The sequence below is a fragment of the Carlito syrichta genome, unplaced genomic scaffold (genome assembly GCF_000164805.1).
Source record: "Carlito syrichta isolate Samal-C Ts95f unplaced genomic scaffold, Tarsius_syrichta-2.0.1 Scaffold307170, whole genome shotgun sequence".
Lineage (NCBI taxonomy): Eukaryota > Metazoa > Chordata > Mammalia > Primates > Tarsiidae > Carlito > Carlito syrichta.
The window spans coordinates 311,946-324,181 of NW_007251266.1; positions in this window are offsets into that span (position 1 = coordinate 311,946).

The window sequence follows — 12,236 nt, forward strand, 5'->3', positions numbered from 1 at the left end:
TTCTAGCAGTTCTCTTACAAGATTGGGAGTTTCCTAAGCTCAGTATCCCTGGATGAGACCCAAACCTGTGTACAGTATCTTCCATGTCCTCTGCACATCATCCCCAGGGGATGTGGGAGGCAGGGATAACCGATGAAAGCATGGAGCTCAGGTTGTCTGCTGTGATGAAAATAATAAACTGCCTAGATCCATAGAGAATGACATAATGGATACTGGAGACTCAGAAAGGGAAAGAGAAAAAGGATGGCGGAACAAAAAAGAAAAATCACCAATTGGATACATTGTGCACAAGTGGATGTGGTGAGTATTCTTGAAGCCCAGACCAAAAACTGTTTGTAGTCCCCAAAGCTATTGAAATATAAATAAATAAGAAAAAGAAAAAAAAAAACTGTCTGAATTCATTTGAGTTTACTGGCTCCTTGCCTGCCAAATCTGTGGAAGTGTGAAAAGAACAGGTAGTTTCCCACCATGCTATCGCTAAGGAACTACTTAACCACTTAAAATTCTCCCCCTAGGAATTCAGAACTCAAGGTAAGAGCTCTAAGAAGACTTCTAATAAGAAAACACATTTATTTTCCATTTTGCCTAATGTAACTCGTTTTTCTCTATTGCATATTGACATCGAGTGCAGCCCTCCCCAAATAAAAAGCTTTGCTGTCTGGAGTCTCTGAATAATACCGTGCTAGCTACCACTTTGTCTCATATGAAGGTTGACTCTCCCATTTCCAAGCACACACACAAGAAATTCATGAGGCAGATGCTATGCCTCCCCTGAGTTACTGCTCTTATTTGCTTTTCCTGTATCTACCACCTTCCTAGCTTTAATTATATGACTTGGCACATTTTTGAAGTAAGGATAAATTCATAACGGAGAATTCCTCCTTTTAGACAGCCACTCTGGAGGAAGCCTTAAGTATTAGATCAAGAATCCACTTGGATGTCTCTCCTGCTTCTACATATTTTTTTCTGCTTACTCTAATTGCTGTGCAGTTCTAGCTAACCTCTAACAGGAAGTCTGACTTTCTTCTCCCTCCTGTTGCATTCCTTGGTATAATGGTATAAACAACCAAGAAGCTGAAATAATGTGATGTGAACTCTTCTAAAAGCCGGTCTGAGAATTCTGCAAGAGGAACTACCAAGTAATAAAAAAGAACTCAGCTGGAAATAGACATTGAAAAAATAAATTGGAAGATGGCTTTAAATGCTTTTGAGTGGTCCCATGGAATATAAAAGGAAGTAGAATACAGAAAATGATAACAAAACCTTCAAGACTGACTCAATAAGTAACTCTTAAAATAGCTATAAGTTTCCCTCTTAACACCCAGCAGGCTGCCAATAACCAGACAGACAAATCGAACAATTAAATGCTGTGAGGCAGCATCAGAAAAGATCCATAACATAACATTCTGAGCAGAGCCTTAACCATTGTTTGAATAAAATAAGAGACTGTTTTTGACCTGGACAACGTAGAGTAAAAAACTATGAGAGGTGTTTTCTCTTACTGAGAATGATACGTCTGATGATCTAATGTGTACTCTAGATGCTGAAATGAGAGACACAGACTTTTACAAAATATAGACTAGAAGACAGGTGAGTAGCATAGTTAATAAAATATGGTTTGGCAAGGGTTATGAAAGTGATATATGTGCCTCTGGGAGATCAGGGAGAGAAGCATTTCACTCAAATAGGGGGTGTCTGAAGGGCTGAGTACTGATATGAGTCTTACTGGATAAGTAGAAATTTTCTAGGTTAAAAAAAAAATTCAACAAATAGAGATTCGAGGATGATGCAATGGTGTGTTCAAGGGCATTAGGCCATGAAAGGGCTGGCACGTTGAAGGATACTGCAGGCCAGTCTGGCTGGAATGTTAAAAACATGTGAAGACAGATTGTGCAATGAACCTGGAACTGGAAAAGAGGCAAAATCATGAAAGACCTTTTGTGTCATGGTGGGAAACTTGGATTTCATTCCTGAGAGTTAAGAGACCACTGATAGGAATTATAGTCAGGTCTCATTCTTTTTCTTTTTTCCTCTTATGGCCTTCAGTGGGCGCTCATGCTGGTTAGCTGAATGGCCGATGTGTAATTCATAGAACAAAGCATGCATTTCTGACAAAATAAATTCATATAATGTTACTACATGTTAATTTAATTTTTTTCCTGATTTAAATTATGTTTCGAGATTTGCAAATAAAGCCTTTGCATTTTACAAAGATTTATGAAAAGCCAATGATAGAAGACTGCATGGTCTATTATATATAGTAATAAATTCCAATCAGGAAAAATCTGGTAGTGCTAATAAAGAATCTTTAAAACCAAAGAAAGGATCATGTTTAATTGGAGCATTGATAATGAACATCTCAGTGCTAACTGAAATGGGAAAGAGAAAATCGACAGCAGATACATTACAATGTAGAATATGTGGCCACTAACTTTACACAATCTAATGAATTTCAGTCAGGTTTGAGTATGGCAGCCTTGAAAACTTCTTCCTTCATCCTCCATCTTTTATAGATTACCCTTTTAAGTGCTCTTATCATTGTCAGCCTCTCTGATAAGATTCTGGATCCCAGCTTCAATTTGACTCCAGAGTACTCTTTCCTTTATATTATCTCCACAGACCTGAGTCTTTTGCAGAGAGAAATTTTTAAATTTGGGACACTGAAAAGAGCACATCAAATACTGAAAACTGTGTTTCATGAGGATCAAAAGCTTGCTTTCTTTATACAACTACTTTTGGTAAATACTGCTTAAATAGTTACTTGGATGCCTCCAACTGTATTACTAAATGGTATTGCAGTGAACATCAAAAAATGGGAGGATAGTTCATTTAATCTGAAAAGCTGCATATTTTTATATTATTTATACTGTAGTGCTTGTCATATCTCGCTGTATTTTTCATTTCCTTGCATTTGCTGGCCTCTTAAATTGCTATTGTTTTAATCATATTTCTGTTACATTCAGACTTCTTTCTAGCTGAATTTTTTTTTAAAGAAAAGAAAATAGTTTTGATCTCAAATGTACTAGTATTAAGATTTATCCATAAAATTAAATATTTTAAAAGTTATGCCTGTAAGGCATTAGATTTCTTTCAGAGTTTTTATAGCATCAAATTTCCTCAAGTCTCTACTATTGCTTAAATTTGTCACCCAGCTTATGTGTATGAGATCTGTAAATTAGAATTGCTGGCATTTGTATTTACAATGGAAAGGTTTATTTACTTGATTATATTTGTCCCTATGAAAGCCAATAGTGCATCGAGATTGCAAAATAATTATACATATATGCATATACAATAAAGAAGATAAGTTTATAATATTTATTTTGATTTAGAAAGTCACACATAAATAACATTTTGATGTGTTAAGAAAGAAAACAATTAAATAGACCAGCAATTAGATTGAGTAGAAAAGCATTTCCTTTCTGTACCTATCAATGTAATACTTTTGCTTAAGTTAGCTATTTATGAATGCAGTTCTAGAGAGGAAAAGATTTTATTTATACTGAGTATAATAAGAATGTTGAAAGGGAAAAAAATCCTATCTTCTGTGACCTTGAGGGGTTACACTTTTGTAATATAACAAATGCAGTGTGTACACAGCGGGGGTAGGATTCTAGCTTCTGAATGAACATGGTTTAAAATAATTTGTCGATATTGGGTCAGTCATTTCAATTAGGAACCACCAACTTTATATACTCAAAAGGTTAGTGACCTGTTACATGGCACATCTTCATTTTTTTCTTCTGATATTTATTGTTTCTGAATTTAAGTAACCTCTGACCACCATCAACTTTTAAAAATTGTACTTTACATAATTGATCTATTTTTACCATATAATAATTTTATTGTTGCAGTGGTAAAATTTGGTGTATGTGTGTCATGAAAAATGCATGTAAAAACTTGATGTTAAAAACATGATAGATTCACTCAATGTTTAGAAAGAAAATTTTCTAAGCAAAGGTTGTCTAAATATGATCGTGATATATCCCAAAGAGGTGATAAATTGAGTCATTTATCTGCTAATTAATTTATTTGCTCTTGTTCATTCATTCATTAAGTAAGCATTATGTGAATAATGAAACCCCACTGAAGGACAACCATAACAAATACGAGAAATGGAGCCAAGAACATATGCTTTGAGCCTTGCAGCAGAAGAAAAGCTCAGAAAGACATTCCTACTACAGTTGAAAAGAATCTTGAATCAATTATAACAAACATAGTACATTTTACTACCTTGCCAGTATTTAAAGACAGAAAGGGATTTCTCCAATGACCTAAACACACTCATAAGAATAGTTAGCTAAAACAACAATAATACTAACAATAATGAATATGATGAATAATGTTAAACAATTTCGAAATTCCAGCTTGCTTTGAGGCATTTAGTACTATAACTGCTGGGAGTGGTAAACTAGCTTGGGAGCCTCACTTAAAATTTGGAGATGAAGATGAGACTCTTGCATTTGGTTTGGATCCTCAAAAGGGCCTAGAATAGTTCTAGGTCAGAAGCAACCTCTGACTCCCAGCATGAGTAATACATAACCCTAACTGGAGGAAATCTTCTTCATTTTTGCCTCTCAGGAGTCATATAGATTAAATTCAGCCAAATATGCATGCACATAAAAATCAAAGCAATAACCATATAATATGTAAACCACCACGAGTGTCTGCAGAAATAACAAACGTATCTAGACTCTCAAAGACTTAAGAAATTGGAATTATTATAGTTATAATATAAAAATACTATGTGAAATGGTCAAAGACATAAAAGCAACATGGAAAAATGAGCATGAAATTAATTATTGTAAATAATTCAAGAAATTTGGAAAAGACCCAAATAGAACTCTCAGAAATCATCATTGTTGCAACTAAAAGCTCTGTGAGTTACTACACACCTGCTACCACACCCAAAATGTTTTCACTCATAAGTGTTACCTGAACAATAGTCACATCAGCAAAAGGAAGGTATCGGCAGTCGTTGGGCACTGCCTGGGGAGGGAGAGGGGGAAGCAGGGGAGGCACATGGGACAACACAAAGAGTACCTAGTCCACTGCCAGGGGAATTAAGGGCCAGCTAGAAGCCCAAACTTCACCTGCTGCAGCCTATTTATGTCATTAATCCTCAATTGTACCTCACATCTCTATAATAAAATAAAATTTTAAAAATTAATGAAAATGCCAAAGACTTTTAAGGGTTAACAGAAGCTGGATTTCTCATACATTCCTGGTGAGAATTTAAAATGATATATTCACTCTGAAAAAAGGTTCATTATCTTCTTATAAAACTAAATATGCAATTACTATTTGACATAGAAATCATACTCTCAGGCAACTATACCATAGAAATGAAAACTTATATTCACACAAAAACCTATATGCCAACATTCATAGCAGTTTTACTGGAATCAATCCAAAGATCCCCCAGTAGGTGAATGGTTTAACAGGTTCTGGTGAATTCATACAATGGAATACTACTCAGCGATAAAAAGGAATAAAGAATTTCTATATGCAATACCCCGGATGAACTGCAAGGGATTTGTGTTTAGTGAAAAAGTCTATCTCACAATGTTAAATGTTGTATAATTTCATTTATAGGACATTCTTGATAATAATACAAAGAACCCATAAAGATGGAGAACAAATTAATAATTGCCCAGGGGATAAGCATGAGGGTAGGCTGTGAATATAAATGGCATTTCTTCCTGATGAAGACACTGTTCTGCATCCTAATTGTTATAGTAACATGAGTCTATATATGCGATAAAAGCATATACACACACACAGAAACAGTAAAAATGGTGAAAATTTAAAAATGTCAGTAGTCTACTTAATAGTATAAGAATGTCAATTTCCTGAATTTGATATCATACTACAGTTACATAAGTTATCACCACTGCAGGAAATTGACACAGCGTTTATGGGACTCTAGGCACTTTTATTGCAACCTTCTTTTGGTCAAAAACTATACCAAAATAAAAAAATTTTAAAGATGAAATATTTTCTAAAAAAAACCAAACTTCTTTGGGAAGTATCAGGATTATAAACAGTGCATGCTCAGGTGAGATTACAAACAGCTCAAAAAATTGTAAACCGAAAAATCAAATCATTGATTTAAAGAAAATAGTTGAAAATAAAGAAGATAAATAATGTGAAAGGGATGATGACAGATATAGATAACAAAATGTAAAAACATAGGCCTGACTAGCGTCCAAAAGAAACAAGTAAGAAAAATGTAGAAGAGACAATATTATAGAAAATTATAACTTACAGGAAGTTCCAAAAAATGATGAATAATATGAATCCACAAACAACAGTAGTAAAAGAATGCCCATGATATAAGTAAGTTGTAGGAAAAATGTAGAACATCAAAAAAACAAAGAACAAGACAGATATTAAAAGAATTTCGAGAAAAGAAAGATCACCTAAAAAGCTAAAACATTTAGACCAGTGCTTTTTAAAGGGGGCTGCATGTCATTATTACCAGAGGTGCTTTTAGATATCAGATACCATACTCACCCCAATTAAACTAGTGTCCCTGGGAGTAGGCCCAGACATCAGTATTTCTTTTAATACTCACCATTTGATTCTAGTAGTTGAGAACCATTTATTTAGCCTGACAGCAAGATTTTCTAGCAAAAAGATAAGACAGAAACCAGTGGAATACTATTTTTGAATCTCAGAGAAAAAAGAAAATCAATCCAGAATTATGTATCAAGCAAAATGAGATTGAAATAAAGACATTTTCTGGTAGAGAAAAACTGAGAGGTTTTTTTTTTTGGTTAAAGACTTGCATTAAAAAAATGTCTGAAGGATATAGTCCAAAAGTAGAAATACAATCCCAAAAGTCTTGATAATTAAATAGGAGTAGTGAGTAGAGAAATTAGTATGTAAGTAAATTTAACATACATTGTCTTTAAAAATAAATGATCACAACAATAATAATTTCTGTGTGAAGTTTAAAAATAAATATATGCTAAATAACATTTCACGTAAATCAGAGAGGCTGATCAGTGTTGAAGTGATTTTTTGTTTGTTTTATTTTATTTTATTTTGAGTCATAGTCTCACTCTGTCACCCAGCGGCACAATCACTGCTACCGTAGCCTCTATCTGCTGGACTCAAGTCATCTGTTAGCCTCAGCCTTTAAAGTAGCTGGAACTATAGGCCGCCCACCATGCCTATCTAATTATTTATTTATTTATTGTAGAAACAGGTCTTACCAAGTTGCCCAGGCTCGGTCTCAAGTTGCTGGGATTGCAGGCGTGAGCCACAATGCTTGGCCACGTTGAAGGGGGTTAAAGTACTCAAATCATTTGGATCTCTGAAGTCAGAGAACTTAGCATATTGACTTATTAGACATTAGAAAGTTTGCATGGTAAATCATGATGATTATCCACTATATTATTCTGCTCAGGCTACCATAGCAAAATACCACAGCCTAGGTGACTTAAACAACATAAATTTCTTTTCTTACAGTTCTAGAGGCTAGATGTCAGAGATCAGGGTGATCACATGGTGCATTTCAGCTAAGGGCTCTCTCCTTGGTTTGCAGACAGCTGTCATCTTACTGTGTGGTCACATCACCTCTTTGTGCACGTGCAGAGACAGAGCAAGCAAGCCCTCTCTGGTATCTCTTCTTACAAATACACTAACCCTGTAGGATCAGGATTCCATCTTTATGACCTCATTTAACTCTAATTACCTCCAAAGAGCCCCATCTCTAAATGCCATACCATTGTAGGTTAGTCCTTTAAAATATAAAATTTGGGGGCACACAAACATTCAGTCCATAACACCCACTAACAGAATAGAAACAAAGAGTAAACATTTGATATATTTAATTACAATAAAACAGAGAGTGCAAAACACTAAAAAAGTTCAAAACAAAGTTTAAATTAATTACATAATGCTTCCTCAATCCTATATACTGTCTTGGGAGGATATAGTCTAATACACAATTAAATAATGCATTACCTAAATGAGGGACAGAGATGACAAAGTGATAAAGCAGTGACAACACTGTGAGATAAGGAGAACTGGGGGTGAACAGGGATAATCTCTTGGAGAAGATGGTTTTAGAGCTGAGGCCTGAAGACAGGGTTGAATTTGGATAGGATGGGAAGAATATGGAGGACTAGCCAGAGCTGATTATTGGCATCTGGAAAGGGAGCCTATATTAGTTTTCTATTACTGCCATAACAAATCATCACAAACATGGCAGCTTAAACAGCACAAGTGTATTATCTTACATTCTGAAGGTCAGTTCTGAGAATTACTGGGCTAAAATCAAGTTATCAGCAAGACTACATTCTTTTTTAAAGATTCTACAGGATAATTCATTTCTGCTTATTAGAGTTATTGGCAGAATACAGTTCCTTGCAGTTGTACTACTCCTGCACCCTTGGTAGTAAAGTAAGAACCAATCCTACCTTCTAAAGTCTGTCATGCTAGTAGGCCTCTGGTCTTCTTCCTTCAATAGGAAAGCCAATGGTTTGAGTTCTTTTACATTGACATTTTTCTGACAGCTCCAGAAAGATTCTCTAATATGAAGAGCTTATATTATTAGATTGGACCCCCCTGGATAATTCAAGGTACTCTCCCCATCTCAGGATTCAAAACTTTAATCACATGTGTCAAATCTTTTTTGCAACATAAAATAACATTCACATTTTGCAGGGATCAGAATGCGGACATCTTTGAAGGCTATTATTCCGCCTACCACAGGGCCATCTGGCAGAAACAGAAGGTCCAATTTAAAACATATAGGATAAAGCCGGACTCGGTGGCTCAGCCTGTAATCCCGCGCCTTTGGGAGGCTGAGGTGAGTGGATTGCCTGAGCCCGTGGGTTCGAGACCCACCTGGGCAGCGAGACCTCATCTCTACAATAAATCAAAAAATCAGCCGGGCATGGTAGCACATGCCTGTAATTCCGGCTACTTGGAAGGCGGAGGCGGAAGGATCGCCGGAACCCAGCAGGTCGAGGCTGCGGTGGCCGGGAGCAGCCACTGCACTCCAGTCTGGGCGACAGAGTGAGACTCCAACTCAAAAAAATAAATAAATAAAAATAAAACTTATAGGATAATGCAAGTATACCTGGCATCTGTCTTGAAGAACTCCAAAACGGGCAAGGTCATCCATATTTTAATATATGATAAAATGTCAAATATTCCATATTTTGATATTCAGACAAAGCTTACTTTGTCTGGATCAGATCAATAGTAGGGAAATGGCTATGAGGTTATAGTTAATATCACATTTCAGATCCCTGAAGACATTATAAGCCTCGTTAGAAATTTAAATTTATTCCTAAGGGCAATGGGGAGCCTCTGACATATTTTTATGTATTGAGAGTGAGAGCAAATTAAGAGTTGCGAATTAGGATCATCTCTCTACTTGCCATTTAGATAATTGTTTGGGAGTGAAAATCTAGAGATAGAATTGAGATATCTCTTTTGAAGGTTTAATTTAGTATAGATTAAACCAATGAGGGAACCATCTGAACAGGCACAGCATTGTGGCAGAGTAAAATCCAACGGTCAGAATCAGAAAACTTGGGATGGATTAGTGGTTGTTTTACAGTGGGATGGTGCTTGTTAAATATTCAGGAATTCTGTGAGCTGGTGGTTACTATTGGCAGCTTCACATCAAGTACATCAACTGCAGTGGGAGTATTTACACCAAGAAACTCACAAATACTCTTCTGCTCTTCCCCCAAAGCCAGATGCCCAGCAAGCTAGCGGTGGTATGATATTGAAAACACCTCAGGCAACCCCTTTGGGTCCCCTCCCACTGTGGGCGCTTTTCTGTCCTCTCAATAAATCCTGCTTTCTCACTCTCTGGCATCTGTTTTCCTCATTCTGCCTGGACATGAGACAAGAACCTCCACCCTAAAAAAAAAGAAAAAGAAAAAAAGAGAAAAAAACCCTCAAATCCCAAATCTCTTATCTTTGATGCAGGGAAGCTGGTGTCAGTGTTGCTAACTTCATGAGGTTGTTTTAAGGCTCAAGACGAAAATGAGGAATATGCATGAGTAAGCAGGTTGGTCAGAGGTTGTTGAACTTTGGCTTGATGCTTTTGCAGTCAGAGAATAGTAATATTACTAGTAGAGTCCTATGATCAGAACTTAAGTAAAATTTTATGTCATTAGCGATGTTCAGTACCTCAAACATGCTCTCATTACTAGAGTATGACTCATTCAGATTATTACAAATATTGTAAAAATATAAATACCTGTGTATAAGAACATGTGTTCTTCATATGTAAATATACACATACAAACACATGTACACACACAAAAGGAGTTAAAAATTATTATTAAAATTAGAAATTAGTTTAAGCTTGTAGGTTTACATGCCGTTAAGAGAGTAGAAAAGAAAGATAGATGGAAATTAAAATGTCAGTGTCATCCTGATGAACTGATTGGAACATAAGGTTTAAGATCTTTGGCCAAAGATGTTAGCTTACTCCGCCCCTGAAATAGACCAAAATAATCACTGGTTCTCAATTTCGAGCAATACTGGAAGAACACAGTTCACCCCAACATGAGCAAAACCTTCCCTCATGTGCACAGCAAGAATATTCTAAAAGACAACACTCTTTGTTAGCTGGCTAGTTCCAAAAGATTAATGGGAAAAATGTAATATCAAAACACTCATGTAGGGTTCCTTTCTCTAAAGTTGGCCATTATATGAAAAGGATTTCTCTGTCCCTGGGGATGAATTAGCCAGAGAGAGGAGAGAATCAGGCCTTTGATTTCAATACAGCAGTTCATTGTTGGCTAAGGAGAACTTATACTCCTAGAAGGCTCCTGGTAATGAGAAAAAGGGAGGATTAATATATGAAAGAAAAAACAACAACAATACTACGATACTAGTGTACTGTTAATTTATTTTTAGAAATGACACTACTTTTTATATGTGCTGGTAGCAATAATTCAACTACATGCAAACATCCCAAGAAATGAGGCCATTCACACAATGTTGGTAAGATGATAAATGGTCCCAACTTTTGCAACGACAGCACTGTACTATGGAACCAAAAATGTGCCTTTTTTTAAATGTAGTAGCAAGTTTATAGGAACTTAATTGATATTTAAATAGCAAATAAACATTAAAGAAAGACATGATATTTGCAAGTTTATGTAACTGGGCTGGAAGGGAGAGCATACGAATTACAAAAGATAGAAAAATCTTTTACATAAAGCATAATTTTGGTCTTAAATAGCAATGCCATTGTTAAGCTCTGAATTTCTTATAACCTAGGTCCTAGTATAGAATTTTTTGCTGTTTTTCTTTCATCTGTAGGTCATCTCTCTACAAAAGAATAATGAAGATTTCCAGGAACTACTCACATATTCAAAAATTTTGAAAAAAATGTCCTGCCTTGGCTGTGTCTCCTTGATAGCCTTTAGCAAGAAATAGGTGGTTATAAAATCAAATGAAAAAATATGACTGCAATGGTGTAAGATGTTTTAGTGTCAGATACACTAAAGAACTTGGAATATGAATGTTATGTTTAATTTATGTAGTAGTCTAAACACTTACCCACTATGTTGTGATTATGGCCAGTAAGTGTCATTCTTCAGAGTTAATTTCATTTAGAATATGTTGGGGGAGAAATCCCGTGAGCCTCAATGATAGAGGAAAATTGAACTCTTGAATTTTTGCCAGAGATTTGGCTCCAAACATTTTATGTGTTAACCAAGAGGAGGTGGACGACTTGCTACATCCTGAAATTGCTTCAGTTAGGATTTTGGTTGCAAGGGACATTAGCCATTAACCCAACTGCAGAGGTGTGTAGTATAGCCAACTCATGCCTGTGCTCAAGTGACCAGTAGTCTCACCTCAGAAGTCATTCCTTCCTCGCCTGGGCTGTTCTCACAGCTAAGCCACCTGAATATCCCTCAGTGTTCCACGTACATTCATCATCTGCTTTCTGATTCAGCAATCAGCATCACCTGTTACCTGAGGGAGTTCATCCTCATAAGAATAAAGGACTGGAAAAGCAGTCAGTGTGTGGCTGCTTCTTCAAAAAAAGGCAAAGGATTTTGTGAAGTAAGAGTTTGAATACAAAAAAAGAATAATTATTTCTGAAAGGATCTATTTCTATCTTTAGTGATTTCGTCTATATGTCTATAAAAGGAAGGAGACTATACCTTCAGAGGAGAAACTCACTTATTTAACACCACTTGACCTTCTGAGTTGAGTGAGAAAGGAGAGCATGTTATTTTCAACAC